Here is a 25,882-nt window from a genome sequence, read left to right as displayed (position 1 = left end):
CCTGGTCATAATGTTGGGTTTTGATCGTCTGCACCTTCTTTTTCCTTGATACTTTGCATTTCACGGCAAAGTGTTTTTTCCCTTACATTTATAACAGGTTTTACCAAATGCAGGACATAACTCTTTGCTTGCTCCATGCCGCAATGCACACGCCCAGCATTCTCTGTCAGATTGTACCAATGTCTTTCTCCTGGGTTTACAATTAACCCTATTCACTCCTTCAGGCTTTAGGATTCTGGACTGAACTGTAGCATTTTCAGACAGCTTACAGATGTCAATACATTTTTGTAAGTCTAACTGTCTTATTTTCAATAAATCGGCTTGTGTCTGGAGGTTGTGTATTCCCAGTACTACCTGATCTCTGAGTACTGATGAAATGCAATTGTCGCAAAAATTAAACGTTTTTATCAATGTCCGAAGTGCCGTAATGAAAGATTTCACAGTCTCTGATTCTTCTACATTTCTAGAATGAAATACGTAACGCTCGTAGGTTTCATTCGTTTCCCCATATTTATCAAATGCCTGAATAATTTTGGTGGGTGTTCTTTCATCCTCCGGTGTTGAAAATTGAAACTCGTAGTAAACTTTCAATGCGTCGTCTCCCAATGTATATGAATCAAAAGTGCTCTCTGATATTGTAATGACTGTTTCGTCAAACATGTAATAATGGTGTAGTTATACCATTTCAGTTTAAACAACTTCCAATTTGCCACTAAATTGTCTTCCATACATAGGGGCGCAAGAGGCCTTATGCCAGCCACTGGTCTGTTTGTTTCTTCCATGTCCGCTTCCGACATTTTTTTTTTCGTCCACGTGACGTACGTAAAAATTACAATTTGAAACAAGAACAATAAAGTTACTTATCTGTTTCTGCAAATAACTTTCCGCTTCTTATTCTTTTCTACATCTTACTTGGACTCTTTGCATCCCACTGCTGCCGTCACGTGTCATTATCTTATTCAGGATGTCAATGGATTAGAAAAGACTGAACGATCGATTGGCTATTACATAATGGCGTCTTTATTATCATTTTAAACACGGCGTTTTGAGAGGACGGAATTCAAAAAAACAGGACTTAACTGTCCAAAGTCTTCTTTGGAATTAATTTGAAAATGGCGGAAGAAAGATTTCTGGAATTCACTTCACAGCCCAACCAATCAGCGTTAAGCAATGCTGATGGCTACCAAGAAAAAAGAAAGGCATTAACAGAGAGAGAGAGAGAGAGAGAGAGAGAGAGAGAGAGTGGGGGGAGAGAAAAATGTCCGCGAGGACTTAAATGAAAATGACAAAAAAAGGGGAGAGAGAGCGAGAGAGAGAGAGAGAGTGTGTGAGTGAGAGAGAGTGTGTGAGAGAGAGAGAGAAAGAGAGAGAGAAAGAGAGAGAGTGACAGTGACGCACCCACATTAGCCAACTGCAAAAGACCCTTCAGGCTACAATGACTGCTAGTCGCGGTCAAGAAGAGGAAGGGGTAGGGGTTAAGTGAATTTTACAAGTTGGCGAAAATGCTAACACCCCACCCTTCCCTTTTGCATTGATAATGGCGAGGTCCTTAAAAAAATAAAATTCCGACAGTTGGGGTGGGGGGCAAAACAGATAATTATATGTCAGCAAATTTTCCAACTGCCCCGGGCGGCAAAAACTGATGCTACACCACTGCGTGGGAGTATAATTTTAACTCGAATACATCTACAAATTTATCAGCATTAATCCAAAATGGACAAATGAACATACTCCCTAAACAGATATCTCCTTACTGTGAGTCAAGAGACAAAAACTAACACAACGTGAGATAAAAAAACACAACCTGAGATAAAAAAAAAAACTAATACAACCTGAGATAAAAATAAAACTAACACAATCTTAGATAAAAAACTAACACAACCTGAGATTAAAAAAAATCTAACACAACCTGAGATAAAAAAAAACTAACACAACCTGAAATAAAAAATTTAACAAAACCTAAGACAAAAAAAATATAATAAAACCTGAGATAAAAAAAACTAACACAACCTGAGATAAATAATAAAACTAACACTACCTGAGATAAAAAAAAAATATAATAAAACCTGAGATAAAGAAAAAACTAACACAACCTGAGATAAAAAATAATATAACCTGAAATAAAAAAAACTAACATTACCTGAGATAAAAAACTAACACAACCTAAGATAAAAAAAACTCACACAACGTAAAAAAAAACTAACACAACCTGAGATAAAAAAAACACAACCTGAGATAAAAAAACTAATACAACCTAAGATAAAAAAAAAACTCACACAACGTAAAAAAAAAACTAACACAACCTGAGATAAAAAAAAACTAACACAACCTGAAATAAAAATAATATAACCTAAGATAAAAAAAACTAACACAACCTAAGATAAAAAAGACTCACACAACCTGAGATAAAAAAAACTAACATAACCTGAGATAAAAAAAAAAAACATTAACACAACCTGAGATAAAAAACTAACACAACCTGAGATAAAAAAAACTAACACAACCTGAAATAAAAAACTAACACAACCTGAGATAAAAAACAAACAAACACAACCCGAGATAAAAAATAATATAACCTGAAATAAAAAAAACTAACACAACCTGAGATTTAAAAAAAACTAACACAACCTAAGATAAAAAAAACTAACACAATCCGAGATAAAAAAAACATTAACACAACCTAAGATAAAAAAAACTAACACAATCCGAGATAAAAAATAAAACTAACGCAACCTAAGATAAAAAAAACTAACACAATCCAAGATAAAAAACTAACACAACCTGAGATTAAAAAAAAGACTAACGCAACCTGAGATAAAAAAAAAGAAGCAATTGTCTACTACCTAAGGCTCTTGTGTCTTAAACTATTCCATGCACAATGTATAAATTTGACTTAGTACTGTTATATTGTGAAATATAAGATCTCTATCTAGCCTATAACGATATGTAAACAATACGCAGACTGCATCAGCATGAGTGAAGAAACCCAAACACCAGGAGCCGCCACTGATATGACAATATCAATATGTAAGCAACAATGGTGCTAACCTGTGCTTCACTATGATATTCAATCGACTGTTAACGACACATTAAGTTGTCAGAATCTATGCTTTTTGTACCCAGCCTTCCACTACAATAAACAGTTCATTATAGCAAAAAAGTATCGAGCAAAACACATTGGCCAAGTAAATAGCTACACTAAGAAAGAGTGGAGCAAAGAAAATCTGACAGATGAGATATGAAAATATGAGATAAAATATTTATAAAAGGAATACAAGTGACAAATTTAGTCTAAATTCATTAAATGGAGACAAACAAACGTAGACTCCGGAAACTAACATTCCCTCATAACATTACATGACATTGTAACAACAAAATTTTCCTCTGATCTCAGCATAAACTGTTTGTCTTCAGCTACATCTACACACGCAGTATATAAGGGCTTGCATCATCAGCTGACTAACAGCAGTTGGTGATGGAGGTTGTCGGGACAACTTGCATGGATTACTCTTTATCTTTCTAACAGCAGCAGATTGACAAAAACTTTGTTATTTTCTTCTTCCTGGAAACATCTTATCAATAAGAAACACCTAATTATTTTCACTTTAACAAATCTTAATGATAAGGACTCTTTCTTTCTTGCTACTCTATGCTAAAATTGTTAGTGTGACCGTCGTTATCAGGTATTGAGATACAATACCTTATAACTCCAACATAACTGGTGCCAGAAGTCACAATATAACAGTACCAATTGCAACAACAGTGTGTGTCCAGCCCTCCAGGAGCACAGTTGTCATCGTCAACATCTCTGCAATAATAAGCAGCAGTGTCACCACCATTATTACCATTTCTTCAACAAACAAGCAGCAGCACTGACACCATCCTTCAACAATCACAGCCACCATCACCATCTTCTCAACAATCAAGCAGCAATGTCGCCACCATCATCGCCAGTAAACATTTAATGTTGCTAACATTAGACTTTTTCCTTTAACAATTTCAAGAAGCTCTCTCAACCACCAATTGACATGATTAATAATATGCTACCCAAGAGCTAATCATTCAAATTCCTCGGCTTAACATTCAGAGCCAACATGAATTAAAAAAATATTGCCAAGACTGCTGCAAAGAAGGTGGGCTCTTCCTACTATGCTACAAAATTACTCACACCTGACAGCATCCTATATTTCTACAAAGTCAACATTTGCATATGCATGGAGTACAGTAGCCACATACCACTAGTCTCTCCCTCGTAGAGAGGGTTAAAAAAGTCACCAATCGAATAGGTCCCAACCTATGTCCCATCGATGCAATGTTGCATCTCTGCCTGTTTTGCAAGTACTTTAATGGAATGTGTTTTGACAAACTTGTAGCACTTCTGGATCCTCAACATAAATATTCTTAATTAACCTGATAAGCAGCAAAATCTCCCCTTACACTATCAATGTATGTAGATGTATCTAGATGTATTTCGATGTATCTAGATGTATGTAGATGTATCTAGATGTATGTAGATGTATTTCGATGTATCTAGATGTATGTAGATGTATCTAGATGTATCTAGATGTATCTAGATGCTGGAAAGTCTTCTACTCTAATAGTTTCTTCCCACAAACTACTAACCTTTGGAATTCTCTCTTGGTCTTCTGCTTCCCTGACTACTAACCTACAGAAATTTAAATGTAATGTGAACAAACATCTGACTGCTTAAATCCCTACATACATGAGGCCAAATAGTAGCCCCTTTGGTGCAATAATACTGTCACTTGTTTATTATATCATTGACTCCTATATTTGCCATCTTTCTGTGTTTGTCCTGTGTTTCTAAACAGTTGTAAGAGCGATCACTATTATGCAACAATGGATGTGCTGATTTTGAAACAGATCAACTCTGGTATTAGCTTCAAATAAAATCTATCTAATCATTATTTTGTATATCTTTGCTATAAAATATACACTAATAAAACATTTAATTGCGCAAGGATTTTATTTTGTGACTATGATCATGCGGTTATGGTTTGAAGAGGCATAGCAATAAGTGCCCACGGTTGGCATGTGTCCACTTTAGAAAAGCACTGGCACACAAACCTAGGACCCTTCCAATACAAGAATAATACAAGTATGCAAATTTACGCGCTGTTGGGTTCAAGGTGGTAGAATAAAAAATGGATTTTTTGTTCAATGGAAATGTGAGACTAACCGTAGCCCTCGGCGCAAGAGGGTCCGTGTGTGCCTGGCGTGTGGGGTGGTGGCTGATCCTGTGGTCGGGGCAGCGGAAGAAAGAGTTTCAAGATGGCGCCTGCCTGCTTTTATTAGAGACGGAATCTCGCAGGATCGCGCGAGATCTCGCGGGGATGCAAATTAGCTAGGCCATCTTGAGTAATAAAAATCGGTCCATTGGAGGTGCGAGTCAGTCGGGTTCTGACGTTCGTGGCGATCAGTACAGTGACCGTTGGGTTCCGTGTCTATTCGTGCAGTCAGCTGAGCTTTGTAAGTTGCCTTCGCGCCGTGGCTGTGATTGTTTGTTGGTTTGCTGTGTGTTGCTGTGGTTCTTCAGTGAAACGCTTCGTCGCCCACGACGAGTCTCACCGTCTCCTACACAAGATACTCTTACAAGCTATTTCGGCCTCCCCACTCCGAACTTGGTTTTCTTTTCTTCAATGGCGGATAGGTTCGATCTAAAATTGATACCGGAATTCGACGGATCCGACCCGGTACTCAGCTGGGTTGAGAAGGTCGAGTTACATTGTCAGTTGTCCGGCGTGAAAAATGTCGAGCGCGTGATTCCTCTGCGGCTGACCGGCGGGGCCTTCGCTGTATATCAGCAACTCAGCGCTGAGGAGAAGTGTGACTACTCGAGTATCAAGGCGGCGTTGTACAGGGCTTTCGCCACTGACCCCGCCACTGCATGGGAGCAGTTTGAGACGAGGTCTATACGCTTGGGCGAAACTGTGGACGTGTATCTCGCCGAACTTAAGAAGCTGACGGTGTTGTTCGGCGGTCTTCCCGAGAGGGCCCTAGCCTACAAATTCCTGTCAGGACTCCCCGCTGGAGCAAAGCAGCTCCTGCGAGCAACCTCTACCATGTCCTCACTACCGCTGAGTGACCTAGTGGACAGAGCCAGGACAATAATGAAGGACGACTCGACGGTGCAGGAAACGGTAGTCGCTGTCGCACAGGCCCCACCAAGTGGCGAAGGACCGTCTCAGGGACCCAGCCCGCAAGGTGATGTCATCTGCTACAGATGCAACGGGCGGGGCCACATGGCAAGAAATTGTAGAAGGCGGTCGACGGCTGTTCGCTGCTACCGCTGTAACAAGACTGGGCACATGGCCCGAGACTGTGCGGGAAACGGGGATGGGGACAAGGTGCCAGTGCCGACCTCTTCCCCGAACAGAAAATAAACAAGGCGCTCCCTGTCATTCAGGTCCGAGTTAATGACACGTTATGTTCAGCCCTCCTTGATTCCGGTTGCTCCCGCACCATAGTGTGTGCGGACTTCTGTCGGGCGTGGAAAAAGAAGAACGTCAGGATAACTACCATCACTGGAAAAATACGAATGTGTTGCGGCGTGGGTGTGGTACACATTCGCACAAGAACTGGGAACTCAGCCAACGTCGAAGCGCTGGTGACACGCGAAAAACCGCTGAGTTTCGACCTGTTGCTAGGCTACGATGCCATCAAAGCCCTGGGCGGCGTGCGCATAACGCGCGCTGGCGTTGTAGAGTTTCAGGATAGGCCCCCGGTGTGCGCAGCACTAAGAGTCGACCAGCCGGACTTCAGTGCGGAATTCGACGACCAACAGAAGGCGTGGACCGCCACTTGGAGGTGGTCAGAAGACAAGGAACCGGCCAAACTACAAAACAAAGTGGCAGAGTACCGTATGCCCGACCAGATAAGGCCTGCATACGAAAGCGAGCTCCGTGAATGGATTAAGAACGGTTGGCTGATTCCATACCCCTACGACAAACTTGGACCCCCCAAGGGCCTGATACCGCTGATGGCAGTTGCCCAACCTAACAAGTTAAAGGTGAGGCCGGTAATGGACTACCGTGAGTTGAATGCGCACGTTGATGCGTTCACAGCGGACGCCGACGTCTGTGCCAGCAAGCTTCGAGAGTGGCGCCGGCAAGGGTCCAATGTGTCCCTACTGGACTTGAGAAAAGCATATTTGCAGGTCCGGATCGGCGAGGCGATGTGGCCTTTCCAGACAGTGATGTTTTCCGGGAAGAGATACTGTCTTACGCGACTCGGATTTGGGCTAAACGTAGCACCCCAGATAATGAAGGCTATCGTCAATGCCGTGTTGTCACAAGAAGAATGGATCAGAAAGGGAACATCGGCGTATATTGACGATATATACGTGAACGAAGATATCGTGTCCTCTTCGCGCGTAAGATCCAAACTTGCCGAGTTTGGTCTAAACTGCAAGGACTCTGAGCGGCTTGAGGATGGTGCCCGCGTATTGGGCTTGAGCGTTCAAGAGGAGCGAGGGATCCTGAGGTGGAGGCGTGGAACCGCAGTTCCCGACGTACCCGACGTTTACACAAGACGTGCCGTGTTCTCCCTGTGCGGGAAACTTGTGGGGCACCTTCCAGTATGCGGATGGGTTCGTGCAGCGACAGGCGTCATAAAAAGGAGGGCAAATGCGGTCAGCAAAGGCTGGGACGATGAGATAACCGACGAACTATTGGTTCGAATGTTAAAGGAGACCGTCGCTAGTGTGAAAAAGAATGACCCCGCCACAGGGGACTGGTGCGTGCAGGGAGACAAACTGAGCGTGTGGGTGGACGCAAGTTCTCTAGCGATCGGTGTAGTTTTGGAGAAAGATGGGGCCGTAGTTGAGGATGCCTGCTGGCTGCGACCGGCGAATGATGCTGCCCATATCAACCTGGCAGAACTCGACGCTGTAATAAAGGGCATTAACCTGGCACTTCAATGGGAAGTGAAGAAACTGCGTGTGCACACCGACTCACTTTGCGTGCACCACTGGGTGTCGGACACACTCACGAGCAAGGCCAGGGCACGCACCAAGGCAGCCAGCGAAATGCTGATAAGACGGAGGCTCGAGACTGTGAAAAAACTGGTGACGGAGTACAACCTGTCCGTAGACGTAGTGCTCGTCGCCTCGGACTACAACCTCGCCGACAAGCTCACTCGGGTACCACGGAGATGGTATGAGGCTATGAAGAAAGAAGCTAAGCCATTGCCTCTGTGTGCTGCCTCCGTCGAGGAGGACGAAATCAGGAAGATACATCACGACAGTGGGCACCCCGGAGTGCAACGGACCTACTACTTTGTGAAGTTGGCTAGACCATCAATACCAAAAAGCGCAGTAAGAGCAGTGGTCAGGGAGTGCCAAACGTGCCAGTCCATCGACCCCGCCCCAGCCAGATGGCGGAAAGGACAGCTGGGAATGGACGCGACTTGGAGTCGGTTGGGTATGGATATAACCCACTACGGCAGCCAACACTTCCTCACGCTGATAGACTGCGGGCCAACGAGGTTCGCGATTTGGCGCCAATTGGCAAGGCAGGATTCCACCAGTGTCATCCATGAATTGGAATCCATATTCTACGAAAGGGGGCCGCCTGAGGAGATCCTCACAGATAACGACACGGCGTTCTGCAGCAGGGAATTTAGGCATTTTATGGACAACTGGGGGATCCGCCTTCGACACCGATGCGCGTATGTGCTGAGCGGCAATGGCATAGCGGAGCGATGCCACCGAACCGTGAAGAGGATCGCGGCCAGGAAGAAGTGTACGATCGCGGAGGCGGTTTACAGATACAACACAACGCCTAAGGACACCGTGACTGGCGGCAGTGCGCCTGCTGATGCGATTCATCACTACCACGTGCGCGTCAAGGACGTTGAAGTGTGTCTACCCGACCAACGAGAACCCCAGGGGACGTACCAAGTGGGAGACACCGTCTGGGTGAAGCCACCCGGCGGCCGGTGCACCAGCAGCTTTTGGAGGGGGCGGGTCACCGGCGTCATCAGTGAACAGGCCATACTAGTCGATGGTACTCCGCGCCACGTAAGGGATGTCCGGCCCGCTCTAAGCGCTGACCAATCGGCAAGCAGTGGAAGTAGCGAGTCATCCGACGATGAGCGATGGATCCAACCCGTGCCCCACGAACCTGGTGACTCAACTGCGAGCAGTGGAAGGAGCGAGTCATCCGACGATGAGCGATGGATCCAACCTGCGCCCCATGGACCTGATGACTCAACTGCGAGCTCTAATGCTGATGCTTCCGATGCCACTTCTGAGAGCTCCGATGAGGAAGTCCCGGCAATACCCCTCCGCAGGAGTGCTCGAATCAAACGGCCACGTCCGCCGTGTCACGTATGTGATCTGGAGACCAGGGGGGAGTGTGAGACTAACCGTAGCCCTCGGCGCAAGAGGGTCCGTGTGTGCCTGGCGTGTGGGGTGGTGGCTGATCCTGTGGTCGGGGCAGCGGAAGAAAGAGTTTCAAGATGGCGCCTGCCTGCTTTTATTAGAGACGGAATCTCGCAGGATCGCGCGAGATCTCGCGGGGATGCAAATTAGCTAGGCCATCTTGAGTAATAAAAATCGGTCCATTGGAGGTGCGAGTCAGTCGGGTTCTGACGTTCGTGGCGATCAGTACAGTGACCGTTGGGTTCCGTGTCTATTCGTGCAGTCAGCTGAGCTTTGTAAGTTGCCTTCGCGCCGTGGCTGTGATTGTTTGTTGGTTTGCTGTGTGTTGCTGTGGTTCTTCAGTGAAACGCTTCGTCGCCCACGACGAGTCTCACCGTCTCCTACACAAGATACTCTTACAGGAAATTTTTCATTTTTGGACGTTGCCTCATTCACTTGTGAGTTTATTTTATGTTAGAGAGAAAAAAAGAAAAGAACTGATGCTGAAAAAGCAAACGATCCATCATGAAAGAAAGAACTCCAAAAAATCTGACTGACAAGCAGGTGGACGTTTATGCAAACAACATCAGACAGTTGGTCAGATTGGCTGGCTTCGAGGGAGTTGGTCTGGAAAGGCTTGCAAAACTAATTTTTGTTATGGGCTTCCCTTATGTCATCTTCATCAAACTTCAGCAGGCATCAAAAATTGAAACTCTGACCATGAGAGATCTAATAGCAAGATCGAAGGTACTGATGTTGACTAAGGACCAAAGCCACCATAAGGTCGCAGCTGTGAATCCACTCAGCAGTAAATCTATCTTTCCTGCCAAAAGCACCCCTAACACCAATGTAAACTGCTACAGATACAACTGCAAAGGTCACATAGTGAGAGACTGATGAATACGTTGCACCTGCAGTCAGGGAGCATTTGGCTCGGTTTGGACTGGAATGACTGGGTAACACATGTGCTGGGATTGATGGTCTTAAAAGAATATTGTATTTTGCACTGGAAGGGAAATGCAGCCCCAGAAGTTCTTAATAACATCACAAAATGAACCGTATCTTCCTTGTGTGGAAGGCTTGTTGGGCACGTCTTAGTGTGCATGGCTTTGTGTGGAATGCAGAGTAATCAAACGAAGAGTAAGTTTGATCAAAGTGACAGACTCCCTACTTCAGCATACGATGTGCAAGACTATGAATGCAATACAGAATGATTCAGCTTGTAGACGGCCAAGAACTGAATGTGTAAGTCAATGCCAGCGTGCTAGCAACCAGTTAGCATTGTGTTGTGTGTCAATAACATGGTTAACACAGTGCTAGCTGGAACCAACTTATTTGTGTTCAAGTTAAGTGCAGAGAGGGTGAAAGGTTAGATCTGAATCAATTCACTGATGCAGAGGGAACGAGGGAAATCCGAAATAAAGACTTTCTCCAAACAATAATATTCGAAGTCGTGTTTTTATGAGGAACCGAGAAAAAAAAATGTCTTAAGATCTCCTTATATGTGACACATACACACACACACGACTGTATACACACATGTGCACACATGAAGACCGATGATCCTGGCCCTGTTATAATTATATAGACACCACATACACAAGAATATATACAACCCCGACCCCCACCCCCACCCAGGTACATAACATATTCGTTTTGGTTGCCTGGCCATGTTTTGTAGGTGTACGTTATGAAAATAAAGGCAGATGAGTTTCCCACCAATGTGCGCTCTGATGAATTGGTTAAGTGATCAATTTTGGAGACTTTTGGGGATTTTAGGTTCGTTTTTTTTTTTTTGTTTGTTTTTTGTAAATCTAAGGTTACAATCAGGATTTGGTTCTGGGGTTCGAGAAGGAGTGAGTCACTCGCTCGACAACAGCACGTTTCTGCCCTCTTCTTTTCCAATCGACCACACCTGGCCTCTAGCCACCAATGTCACACCGCACAATCTGAACATCAGCAACACAAAATACTTTTCTTTCTGTCTCCTCCAGGGAATTTTTCCCAGCTTTTATATCCTTTTATCTAGAACAAAAAAAAAAAAGGAAGAGACAGGAAAAAAAAGTAGCTTCTCCCATCATACCCTGCCTTTCCAAGATGCCCTTCATGTATATAAATGAGCTAGCCATCCTTTCCTTCTTCTTTCCCAAAGGGCGATGTAGATACACCCAGTACGTTTTTTTTTTTGTTTTATTTTAACCATATACCCCACAGTAAACATATGGACTAAAATGCTAGCTGTAGCTCCCACATAGTTGCAGATAGAGCCACTTTTTGTGCTTCAGCGGGTTTCAAATGCCTAACATTAGAGAATAAAGATTATTGCTTTGACATGGAGCAGATGACTATAGGGGCAAAAGGATTGCAATTAAGTTGCAAATCATTCAAGTGACGAGAAGTGAAGTGGTGTATAAAATAAAAGAAAAGAAGGGCCAACATACATAACATGTTAATCAGTAGATTGGATCCAAACAGGAGTGATAGTATAACAAGGTACTTTATTGTCTATAAGTATATAGCTGAGATGACTAGGTTTGTACTTTGCGCTCTGGTGGAGATGTAGGAAAAATCACACATGGACCCATCGAAATGATAATAAGTGAATTAGTAAGCATGTTTTACTGGCGCAAGAGGAGATAAAGTTAGTTAGGGGTGTGACAATTTTCCAGATCTGAGCCGGGGGCTGTAGTTTCAAAGTTTTGGAAATCTGAGTGAATTAATGCAGTAGAAATATCTTGTTTAGCTGTGGAGCTGACAATCGTAGATACTGTAAATAGGGTTTTTTCTGTTTTGTTCCCCAGATGTAGATGTTTGGTTGAGGATATGATTTGAAGATGATGATTGAAATACAGGAGCCTAGTCTAGGAGACCCGGGGCAGAATAAAGGTCAGATAAACTGATGGAAAGAAATCATCGAGAGTTTGAGAGAGAATAAGAGTCAAAATGAATTTGTGGATGAAGAAATAACCACAACGTTGAAAGGTGAAGAGTGCCTCTGTTCATTATGTTAAAAATGTTGCTGGAATGAACGCAATTGATGTTGGTCTTAGTCTATACCATTGAGAAAAATATTATGAGACCAGTACAGAAATGCAGTCTAAGTGGTATACAGGAGTGGTCAGTGGAAAATGTCTGACCGAGAAAAATAAAATGAAAAAAATACATGTGATATGGGTGATTTTCTGACCTTTTCTTGCCCGGCAGGAGGTGGAGATCTAAGGATTTTTCCCATAAATGTCATAGGATAGATATTAAGGAAAAATATGATACATTTTTGGATAAAAAGGTGGGAAGGTGTGTTGTGTGTCAATAATGTGGTTAATGCGGTACTAGCTTGAACCAACTTGCTTGTGTTCAAGTTAAGTGCAGAGAGGGTGAAAGGTTAAGACTGGCAGGTGTCAAACTCATTGACTTCCATTGATAACACATTGCACCTGCATGCTAACAGGGATCACACGGCAGGTCAGTGCATTTTGAGTGCAAACCGATTAACAGAGTTTTACCACCCTACACATAAACCTTAAAAATAAATAGACATTGTGATAGGATTGTGGAGGTCTTTTAGTACTTAATGACTTTCTCCTACATCGTAACATTTTAAAATTACTTGGTTATGTTTAATAAGATACCGTTACTACTACTAATGTTTTGATTTAATTCATTTCCCCCCACTCATCTATACCATCACTCTCTGATACTCTCTCTCCATATTTCAAATAAACTCCCAAAGTGGAATTTTTGACAGTATATCAAACTTTCTGTAGCATAATTCTTTTGAAATTTGGGTTTAATTTTTTTTTTTAATTTCTTTAAAAAAAAAACTTTGAAGATTGAAATCTAAAATGTGCTGAAATGGGTATAAAATAACGTTCTGTAAAGTATAAAATGCAAAGCCTTAAACATTGAGCAAGTATAATTTTGCAAGTTGAGAATAACAAGAAATGGAGTTCGGTTGAGGCCAGCTTAGTGTACTCAGTTGTTAGCTCGACCTCTTGTGTGATAGAAACAGATCTGATGTTATATAGCTTAAAGAAAGAGAATGTCATCAATTTACTTGTTAGCACACACATGTGATTTTAAAGTTGTCCACATAAGATATGCTTAAGTAGTAATTATAAACATCTTTCTGTATACCCCCCCCGCCTCTGTTCCATTGGACAGTGATTAAGAACAGACGATCCTAGGCAAATAAATCTCTTCTTGTATGCACTTGTTTACTTCTTGGTTCTTATTTTTAGGGTATGAACAAACTTGTTTGGAGGTGATTTTTCCTTAGTTGAGCAAGGGGACTGGACGAACAGTGAGTAAGGTATGTTATAAACATTCATTGTGACTTGACACATTAGATCTCCACTAAAAAGGGAGGCATATATTACAAAAGGAAAAAAAGGGAAAAGTAATTGGAGCTCGGCATCCTATGCTAATTTAACCAAAAGGAAAAATGAAATTCTATTTTTTAGGTGATTACATGTAATCCGCATGAAAACGTCGGCAGTCAGAAAAAGAAATAATAAAACAAAGAACAACAATATTTTAGACATGTTACGTTGTGGGGAGCACATTGGAAGGATGACAGGGATTCAGAACAGAGGATAATAATGACGCTTACATAGATTACACACACAGTTCATATTTATAACACATAGGAGATGCGAATTCATTATTGAAGGAGAGGAATGTGTAATACAGAGCTGAGAGAGACATTTATACAGTCTTTTAACTCATCAGAGAGGGAGAGTCATTATTGATGATGGTGGAGGGGACACATAATACTTGAGGGGAGTTATACAAAGTTTGTTTAAAGATGATAGACAAAACACAGTTACCTTTCCATTGTAATGACGACACGAAGACAAACAGTTTAAAAAATATAGATGATGATTCTTTATTCATCCAGCCGGCTGAATGATGACTCAGGAATTCAAGCTTGTATGGCTACATGGTCTCTCTTCTCCCCAACCTTCGCCTCTAAAGGGCATCAGCTCCCAGTCCGACCGACTCTCTCTCTCTCTCTCTCTCTCTCTCTCTCTCTCTCTCCCTCTCTCTCTCTCTCTCTGGGTCTCTTCTCTAGCTCTCTGGCTCTGTCTGTGACTGACTCTTTGAATCCTGTCTCCATATATTTGAAATCCCATTTCTTGATGACGTCAGAGGTGTAGTGAACAATGTGACTCCCTCACGTTTAAAATTACATGTGTGCTTGCACATGCATTTACACGCCTCTCATAGACAAAAGAAATTTCTAAATTAAATTGTATCGTTTTTAACCTATTTGTTAATCATTATTTCTATACTCGCATTGTCCATTCTTTTAACTGACATATTTAATATCCAGTTATTTGTAAAAGAACGAACAATTGACTGCATTCCTAGGATTAAATATCTATTATCTTTTAACACTTGCCTGCTGGGTTCAATTATAACCTTCTCCAAATATCATTTTCAAACTTATCTAGTTTTCCTTCTTACTTACTAGGGTTTGTCCCTTTTCATAACAGAGTGAGGAATCAGTTTTGCATATAGATTTACTGTAAAATAGTCACCTACTTTCAAACCAGACAGCATTTTTAAAGACATGTAACTAATTTTTTTTAAATTCAAACATATAAATAAAATAATTACGTTTTTTCTTATGAACTTATATTATGAATATTGGCTATGCCTCTATTTAAACCCTAATCAAAATTATTGTCCATCGAATCCCAAATGACATGGGTTGGCTCATCTATCCATTAACAGGTTCTCACATAGCAAGCTAGCCAGAATCTCTCTCTCTCTCTTTCTGTGCCAGCCTCAATAGGCTTTGTAGTAGTTATACAATGAAGATTTTTTTGTATTTGCATGTAATCACTCATGTAGTGACTGGTATGAGGTTTGGTGGCATAACACAGGCATGTTAAGGCATGTTAAGGCCCATGTAGTGATACACTTTTTCCTATTTCTGCCCAAACCATTTGATGCACAAATATGAACAGTTTAAGTCAAGATGCCACCATTATATTATTTTCTTTGTCTCTAGCAACTACTTAGCCAGACAAGATAGAGGCCCTTGACAGGAAAGATAATGGTTTTACCTTCCTAATAAAATATATTTAAACAAAAGAACAACAAACTCCTTTTTAACAATAAAAAGTTAGGATATATATTGGTAGCAGGAACTGGCAGGTCATACTGCGAAAAAGGAAATAGGAACAGAAAGTTCTTTTTGAGGTCGTCGTCGGTCAGTCAGTACTGTGTCGTCCCCAGATAATAGCAGTGGTCTCCAGTGGAGGCCGTCGATGCTAGAGAAAGATGTCCAATGGACAGGGGACGACATAAGAGGTGTTGCTTGGGTGAAGGTCCAGTCCTGGCTGACTGACGTTCCCTCAAGACTTTAGGGAGGAGATGAATCAATGCGCCCTGTTAGCTGATAGGTCAGCCTGTGGCCGAAGAACTCAGAAGGGGGGGGGCATTGATTTACCAGAGAAAATAGTTTTTTTGTAACTGTTACATTACGCCCTACTTAGGCGGAAAACTGACAGAGAAGGAAAGTAGCCATCACAAAGAACAGAAATAATACAATTAGTTTACAATTTTTTTATGTGAAAAAAAATGTTCTTGCTTTTCTGTGAAAAGCTGTTTTTTCTGCAGAAGAAGAAAAATATGCTATTTCTGTGAGGAAGAAAAATGTCTTTCTTGTGAAAAGTTCTGGGTTTTTTTTTTGGTTTATTGGACAAAGGTATATTATATGTACAGAGTCTTACATAATTTCTTTCGCCAATGTACTCTACGACCACTATGTGTGGTGGTTACATAATTGTCTTTGGATCGAGTACTCACTTCAGGTGTATGTGTATTTTGATGCTGTGTGTAAGTAGGGAGAATGTGTGGCTCATGTGTTTTTGTGTCCAGAAAGGCTATTTTGACTCTGTCAATAGAGATAGTTCCACTTTTACCACTAATATCTAGGGTGAAAAGTTTATTAGGACCAGTAGAAGAGTTAGAGGGGCTTTGACGGCGTCCTTTCTCAAAAAAATGTGAGTCCAAGATGAAATGTCCTTTGGGATTGATAATCTTATGTCTGTTCCCTAGTGTGCATCGGTGGGAGCTTACTAAAATAAGCTCGCAGTCTGTCAACATACAGAGCTGAATTGTTGTTAACTCTATCGGGGTCAGCATTTCACCTGGTAACGACAGAAGTACTCCATAGAAAAGTTTGGCTGGAGAGTACCCCAGGTCCTCCTTGATTGATGCACAACAGTCAAGGACAACTGGTATGCTCCATTGCTGTTGGTCATGGTAAGCAGGTAATGCTGCTTTCAATTGGAGATGGAAGCGTTCTATCATCTCGTTAGAAGCTAGGTGATAGCTCATTGTCCGAATACATGTGATCTCTAAGATCCTGAACAGTTCCTGGAATAGGTGGGATTCAAACAGTACACCATGGTCTGTGGTAATGGTTGTGGGAACTCTGTAATGTGATATCCATCCTGATATAAGGGCTCGTGCGACGGATTCAGCTGAAATGTCATTTAGGGGAATAGCTTCAGGCCACCATGTGAAACGATCTATACAGGTCAGGAGATAAGTAAATCCCTGACTGCCAGATCAACCAGATCAATGTGAACATGGCTAAACCGAGCATCTGGAGTGGGGAATGTTCCAAGGGGTACACAAATATGCTTGTGCACCTTTGACTTTTGGTAGGATACGCAGGAGAAAGGATATTGTTGGAGAACAATGTGGAGGAAAAAGAAACATATTTAGCCAGAAACAAAATACTTAATAAGAGGCGAAGAAAAAAAAGATTTTACAATAAAATAAAATAGAAAAAAAATACTTTTAAAAGGAAGGGTAGTGGTGAAAGAGTGGACAATACATGTGTGTGTGTGTGTGTGTGTGTGTGTGTGTGTGTGTGTGTGTGTGTGTGTGTGTGTGTGTGTGTGTTTTAAGTGAAGTGAGATGAAGTGAGGTACTTACAAGTTTGTTGGCCAAAGATGAAAAAATATTTGTGAAAGTTTTTTTTTAGGAAAAGTTCTCTTTTCTGTTTTATTTCCTATGATGACGAGAAATTGAATGTCTCTTGAATGGTGTGTATGTATACACACATGACATGTGTGCGTGCTTGCGTCTTTTCAGCAAATGAGAAAAAAACTTTCAGTCACTTTTTTTTGGTTTTACTTGGCTCTGCTTAGTTGTGGAGGACTTGCAGCGTCTAACCCGGAACTAAAATTTGACAGGGACCTTATGTGTCACCGTTTCTGGAGAGTTCCCATAAAGAGGACAAAAAAAACATGTGGCGCCAAACTTGAGTTGTCTCTCTTCCTCTTTTCTGTTGGAATCTCGATGAAATGAGACATGTTCTTCACCGCTGCGTCTTTTTGCACGCGCTCTTACTACATCAAAAACACTACAAGAGTTCTCCTAAATGGAACAAAAATAATTCTCAATTTACACTTTACATTTTTATGCCAGGTCTGACTATTTATTTTTATTTATTTTTCTAAAAATTATTTTAAGGGAGTTGTCCGTCATTTTGTCTGGCGACACTAACACCACATGGTGCCCGATGAATGGCGAGCAGCTCTCTTCAGACTCTTCACCGATCACCTTGGGAGTTGATTCTGCCAACTGAAGACAAATGTATGCCAAATGAATACAAGAGGATAATTGTTGTCTTATATATATTTTATTCCACTCCACAGATATTATCTCAGCAGACTGGAAATCTTGGCATGGGGACAAACCGTCACCCCCTTTTTGGGAAGAACTTGATCCTCACATCTTGTCTCTTTTATGTCTAGCAATCGACTAAACTAAAATTAACTAAATTTCTCATAACCAGAACCCCTGATATATCATCTTTTTACCTAGCTTTGGGGCAGTTGACCGGTCATTCAGTTTGACATAGTGTTGCATAGAGGTCGTATTTAGAGAGAGATATTATATATGTGAGTGTTCATATTTGAGAGAGACATATCTCGTACATCTTAATACAGAGATGGATGCGGACATTCGTATTGATGAGGGGAGAGACAGAAGAGATACATTTATACCTTCTGTGAATGTTTCTATTACATATATTTAGACATGAGGATTATCAGTTGTTTTATCACATGAGGGGACAGTCATTATTTCTTGATAGAGAGGGAGACACATTTCTTAAGATGGAGAGACACATTACTTACATAATGGAGTTTATACAATGTTCATTATCAGAAATGAGTGGAACAAAGTTCATATGAATGATTCACAATACCTTTGTTGAGAATGACACAACACAAGACGCAGTTACAAAATGATGATGCTCCTTTATTTCTTCGACCAGTCAATGAAGACATTCAGAAATTCAAAAACCTACATGACTTCAACTTCTAACACTTCGCCTCCAAAGGGGGATTAGTCTGACTCGACTCTCTCTCCTGTACCCTGTTCTCTGTTTCTATCTCAAACTAGCCTATATTGAGAACTCATCTCTCAGCCATGACATCAACGCATGGCCAAAAACGTGAATGATCGATCCCGTGGCCTGACATGCCTCACGTGTCTAAAACATGCACATGTCTATCCCCTTTTGCAGACCGAATTCTTCTAACCTATTTTCGGCCTAATCTATTTTCCAACATATTTAAATTTGCTATTGTTCGTTTCTGTAACTGACCTTGTTTCAATTCAATTTTCATAAACAGAATTGAATCATCAAATTCCTTTTCCCAATAACATTTCTAAACAATCGAATTCCTTTTCAAACAAACATATCTGCTATTTTATATTAAAACTAAACAATGGGAATTCTCCTGAATCTTAATTTCAAACCTAGCTTCCCAGGTTCGAATTCTCGGTCTATCCTATCTCATTTTTTCTTACCTACAAGAAAAGGGGACTTGTTCTTGTAACAATAGTTTCAAAATTTATTTTAAATAAAAATAAATAATAGCTTATTACATTTAGAATACCGACGAAGGGTCACTTTGATTAATGTTTGCAGTTTGTTTTATATTGTGAGCGAACTTTGCTGGTTTTTTGGTAATATTTGATTATTTTGATATCTTCAGAATTTATTTGAAATAGATTATCTAATTTAAAACAGAAGCGAAAAAGAGAAGTTTGTAAAATTTATCTTTAAACCGATTTAAAATTTTTTGAGATGTGTGAATTTTGGGTGGTTTATTTGAATATGGCAGACGATCTTTGTTGGATCTTCTCATTAGCTGTTTTGGGTCACGAGACGAAAACAAAGAAAACCAGTTTTTTTTGTTTAGTAAAATTAACAAATATAATCAAATTGGAACATTTTCTAGTGTCCATAGAAACATTTCTATCCCTTATAAAAATATTTCTTCATTAAAATCTTTATAAAAATGTTGTAACAAATCGAAACGATTGATCTCAAAATTGATTCTTTTGAGCACTGATATCCTTTTGAAAAGAAAATAACTTTCTACCGGGAAGCTGATCTGGACAAAGGACAAAATATTAAGAAGAATTGCAATATTGCAATAATTGTTATGAAATATTTTCGAAGAGACCCAAAACATTAAAAATATTTTCAGTAAACTTTGAATTGAGGTTCACAGAGGGAACTATCTTCAGATAGATATCCGGAAATGTGTAGTCTAAGTGACTAAATTGTTAAAAAGAATATTAAATTTTTATCGTAATGATAAATAATAAACAAAAGGCATATAAATTTTTTTATCGTAATGATAAATAATAACAAAAAAGAATATGAATTTTTATCGTATTTATAAATAATAACGAAAAAGAATATTAATTTTTTATCGTATTTATAAATAATAACAAAAAAGAATATTAATTTTTTTATCGTAATGAAAAATAATAACAAAAAATATTAATTTTTTATCGTAATGATAAATCATAACAAAAAGGAATATTAATTTTTTATCGTAATGATAAATCATAACAAAAAGGAATATTAATTTTTTATCGTAATGATAAATCATAACAAAAAGGAATATTAATTTTTTATCGTAATGATAAATCATAACAAAAAGGAATATTAATTTTTTATCGTAATGATAAATCATAACAAAAAGGAATATTAATTTTTTATCGTAATGATAGATAATAACACAGCAGAATATTCATTTTTTTATCATAATGATAAATAATAACAAAAAGGATTATAAATTTTTTATCGTAATGATAAAAAATAACAAAGACTATAAATTTTTTATCATATTGATAAATAATAACAAAAAAGAGTATTAATTTTTTATCGTAATGATAAACATTAACAAAAAAGAATATTATTTATTTATCGTAATGATAAATAATAACAAAAAGGAATATAAATTTTTTATCGTATTGATAAATAATAACAAAAAAGAATATTAATTTTTTATCGTATTGATAAATAATAACAAAACAGAATATTAATTTTTTATCGTATTGATAAATAATAACAAAAAAGAATATTAATTTTTTATCGTAATGATAAATAATAACAAAAAGGAATATTAATTTTTTATCGTAATGATAAATAATAACAAAAAGGAATATTAATTTTTTATCGTATTGATAAATAATAACAAAAAGGAATATTAATTTTTTATCGTATTGATAAATAATAATAAAAAAGAATATTAACTTGTGGTGGTGGTGTAAAATAGGGAAAATGAATTACATTGAGAAAGGAAAAATGAAGGAACGACCAACGCGCTTACCTGAATTAAACGAACTAGGATTTATTTTGTGAAGAAACAAGTGAAAGAAAAGGGTACTATATGTGTTTAGCTTGGCGTGCGTCCCTCGCTGTTTACTGGTGAGAAGGAAAGTCTATTGTCGTAGAGAGAGAAAGAGAGAAAGTTAATCCAGTTTGGTGTGCGTCTCTTGCTGTCAGTTGGTGAGGAGGAAAGTCTATTGTAGTATAGAGAGAGAGAGAAAATGTCAGTCCAGGCCATGAACATAGAAAATCTATAAAGTGTACATACTATCTGTTAGCTCGTGCCCCATACATAGTAGCAGCGGACATGACGCACGCGAAAGGGAGTCGGCTGGTTCATCGAACCTCTCAGCTCGAGAACTGGTCCGAAAAAGGGCTGGAAATAGCTTGTCTCTTGCTTTTATAATTGTTTCCGGTGGTCTTTTGCGCATGTGTGGATTTCCTTTGAAAGGGGAAGTGACGTTGTCCGTGTGTGCGTATATGTCTGTACGTTAGCGTGTGCGTGTATACACGTGAATGTGAGTGTATGTACACGAACATGAATATATCTACTTGTGTGTACATGTGCGCATATGTGTGAGCGCATATGTTTGTGCGCGTATGTATATGACAAGAAATTTTTTATCATAATGATAAATAATAACAAAAAAGAAGATTAATTATTTATTGTAATGATGAATAATAACAAAAAAGCGTATTAATTTTTTATCGTATGGATAAATAATAACAAAAAGGAATATTAACTTTTTATCTTAACGATAAATAATAACAAAAAGGAACATTAATTTTTTTATGGTAATGATAAATAATAACAAAAAGGAATATTAATTTTTTATGGTAATGATAAATAATAACAAAAAAGGAATATTAATTTTTTATGGTAATGATTAATAATAACAAAAAGGAATATTAATTTTTTTTGTGGTAATGATAAATAATAACAAAAAGGAATATTAATTTTTTATGGTAATGATGAATAATAACAAAAAAGAATATTAATTTTTTATGGTAATGATGAATAATAACAAAAAGGAATATTAATTTTTTATGGTAATGATAAATAATAACAAAAAAGAATATTAATTTTTTATGGTAATGATGAATAATAACAAAAAGGAATATTAATTTTTTATGGTAATGATGAATAATAACAAAAAGGAATATTAATTTTTTTATGGTAATGATGAATAATAACAAAAAGGAATATTAATTTTTTATGGTAATGATAAATAATAACAAAAAAGAATATTAATTTTTTTATGGTAATGATAAATAATAACAAAAAGGAATATTAATTTTTTATGGTAATGATGAATAATAACAAAAAGGAATATTAATTTTTTATGGTAATGATAAATAATAACAAAAAGGAATATTAATTTTTTTATGGTAATGATTAATAATAACAAAAAGGAATATTAATTTTTTATGGTAATGAAAATAATAAAAAAAAAAGAATATTAATTTTTTATGGTAATGATGAATAATAACAAAAAGGAATATTAATTTTTTATCGTATTGATAAATAATAACAAAAAGGAATATTAATTTTTTATGGTAATGATAAATAATAACAAAAAGGAATATTAATTTTTTTATGGTAATGATGAATAATAACAAAAAGGAATATTAATTTTTTATGGTAATGATAAATAATAACAAAAAAGAATATTAATTTTTTATGGTAATGATGAATAATAACAAAAAGGAATATTAATTTTTTATGGTAATGATGAATAATAACAAAAAGGAATATTAATTTTTTTATGGTAATGATGAATAATAACAAAAAGGAATATTAATTTTTTATGGTAATGAAAAATAATAACAAAAAGGAATATTAATTTTTTTATGGTAATGATAAATAATAACAAAAAGGAATATTAATTTTTTATGGTAATGATGAATAATAACAAAAAGGAATATTAATTTTTTATGGTAATGATAAATAATAACAAAAAGGAATATTAATTTTTTTATGGTAATGATTAATAATAACAAAAAGGAATATTAATTTTTTATGGTAATGAAAATAATAAAAAAAAAAGAATATTAATTTTTTATGGTAATGATGAATAATAACAAAAAGGAATATTAATTTTTTATCGTATTGATAAATAATAACAAAAAAGAATATTAATTTTTTATCGTATTGATAAATAATAACAAAAAGGAATATTAATTTTTTATCGTATTGATAAATAATAACAAAAAAGAATATTGATTTTTTATCGTATTGATAAATAATAACAAAAAGGAATATTAATTTTTTATGGTAATGATAAATAATAACAAAAAGGAATATTAATTTTTTATGGTAATGATAAATAATAACAAAAAGGAATATTAATTTTTTATTGTAATGATAAAAAATAACAAAAAAGAATATTAATTTTTTATGGTATTGATAAATAATAACAAAAAAGAATATTAATTTTTTATCGTATTGATAAATAATAACAAAAAGGAATATTAATTTTTTATGGTAATGATAAATAATAACAAAAAGGAATATTATTTTTTTATGGTAGTGATGAATAATAACAAAAAGGAATATTAATTTTTTATGGTAATGATGAATAATAACAAAAAAGAATATTAATTTTTTATGGTAATGATAAATAATAACAATAAAGAATATTAATTTTTTATGGTAATGATAAATAATAACAAAAAGGAATATTAATTTTTTATGGTAATGATAAATAATAACAAAAAAGAATATTAATTTTTTATGGTAATGATAAATAATAACAAAAAAGAATATTAATTTTTTATGGTAATGATGAATAATAACAAAAAGGAATATTAATTTTTTATGGTAATGATAAATAATAACAAAAAGGAATATTAATTTTTTATGGTAATGATAAATAATAACAAAAAAGAATATTAATTTTTTATGGTAATGATAAATAATAACAAAAAAGAATATTAATTTTTTATGGTAATGATGAATAATAACAAAAAGGAATATTAATTTTTTATGGTAATGATAAATAATAACAAAAAGGAATATTAATTTTTTATGGTAATGATAAATAATAACAAAAAAGAATATTAATTTTTTATGGTAATGATAAATAATAACAATAAAGAATATTAATTTTTTATGGTAATGATGAATAATAACAAAAAGGAATATTAATTTTTTATGGTAATGATAAATAATAACAAAAAGGAATATTAATTTTTTATTGTATTGAAAATATTAACAAAAAGGAATATTAATTTTTTATTGTATTGAAAATATTAACAAAAAGGAATATTAAGTTTTTATCGTAATGATAAAAAAACAAAACGGAATATTAATTTTTCATTGTATTAGCAAATAATAAAAAGAATATTAATTTTTTATGGTAATGATAAATAATAACGAAAAATTTTATAGTATCAATAAACATTGACAAAAAATATTAATCATTTATCGTAATGATAAATAATAATGAAAAGGTATATTAATTTTTTATCGCAATGATAAATAACAACCAAAAATAATATAATTTTTTTATCGTAATGGTAAATAAGAGCAAAAAAGAATATTAATTTTATCGTAATGATAAACAATAACAAACAATAATATAAATTTTTTATCGTATTGCTCAATAATAACAGAAAGGAATATTAATTTTTATCGTAATGATGAACCAATAACAAACAAACATATTAATTTTTTATCGTAATGATAAATAATAACAAAAACAAATATAAATTTTTATCTTAATGATGAGTAATAAAAAAAATATTAATTTTTTATCTTAATGAAAAATAATAATAAAAAAGAATATAAATTTTTATCGTAATGATAAATAATAACAAAAAAAATAATTTTTTACCGTATTGATAAAAAATAACAAAAACCATAATAAATTTTTATCATATTGAAAAATGATGACAAAAAAGAATATTAATTTTTTATCGTATTGATAAATAATAACAAAAAAGAATATTAACATTTATCGTACTGATAAACAATAACAAAATAGAATATTATTTTTTATGGTACTGATAAATAACAATGAAAAGGTCAGGAATATTAATTTTTTATCGTAATGAACAATAATAACAAAAAAATAATATCATTTTTTTATAGTACTGATAAACAATAACAAAAAAGAATATTAATTTTTTATCATATTGATAAATAATAATGAAAAGGAATATTAATTTTTTATCGTAATGAAAAATAATTAAAAAAAATGTAATATCAATTTTTGGTACTTGTGCATTTAACGAACCAGACGTAACTCAGCATTTGCTCGGCTTTGTCCGACGCATTACGTCAACAGCCGAATATAACCGAGCGTTGCCGATTAAGCAGACGAGAATTTCGCTATCAATTGGAAGAGTGTCACAACTCAAGAAACGCTTATTTGAAGAGAGTTAAAAAAAAAAAAATGTTTTAAAAAGATAACCGACGAAATAATAATGAATATTACAAACCTTGCGGACCAGCTCCAGACCCCAGAGGCTGCACTAAACTTTTGCCAGCAACGGAAATTGTTGGCAGAAGAGAAAAGGTGTTTACATTTTGGCCAGGATTGTGTACTTGCAAAGAGAACAAGCCTTTCCGACGGTTACGGAGGTGTAGAAGTGTAACATGTCGTCGATGGATCTCCATTAGAATTGGGACCTTCTTCTCAAAATCCCGACTAACCATCGCATGTATAATAAAAATAATATACTTATGGACGTTCGAGATGGCATCTACAAAAAATCTCCATCGCGAATGTGGGTTACGTTCTCGCCACACAATTGTGGATTGGAAAATTTTCCTGCGTGATATATGCAGGGTGCAGGGACTATTTTCTTAGGAATCCCCGGCAGATTGGAGGCCC

This window comes from Euprymna scolopes, unplaced genomic scaffold (assembly GCF_053919585.1).
Source record: "Euprymna scolopes isolate OS-2025 unplaced genomic scaffold, ASM5391958v1 sca93, whole genome shotgun sequence".
Taxonomy (NCBI): Eukaryota; Metazoa; Mollusca; class Cephalopoda; order Sepiida; family Sepiolidae; genus Euprymna; species Euprymna scolopes.
Note: the sequence above shows the minus strand (reverse complement) of the source record.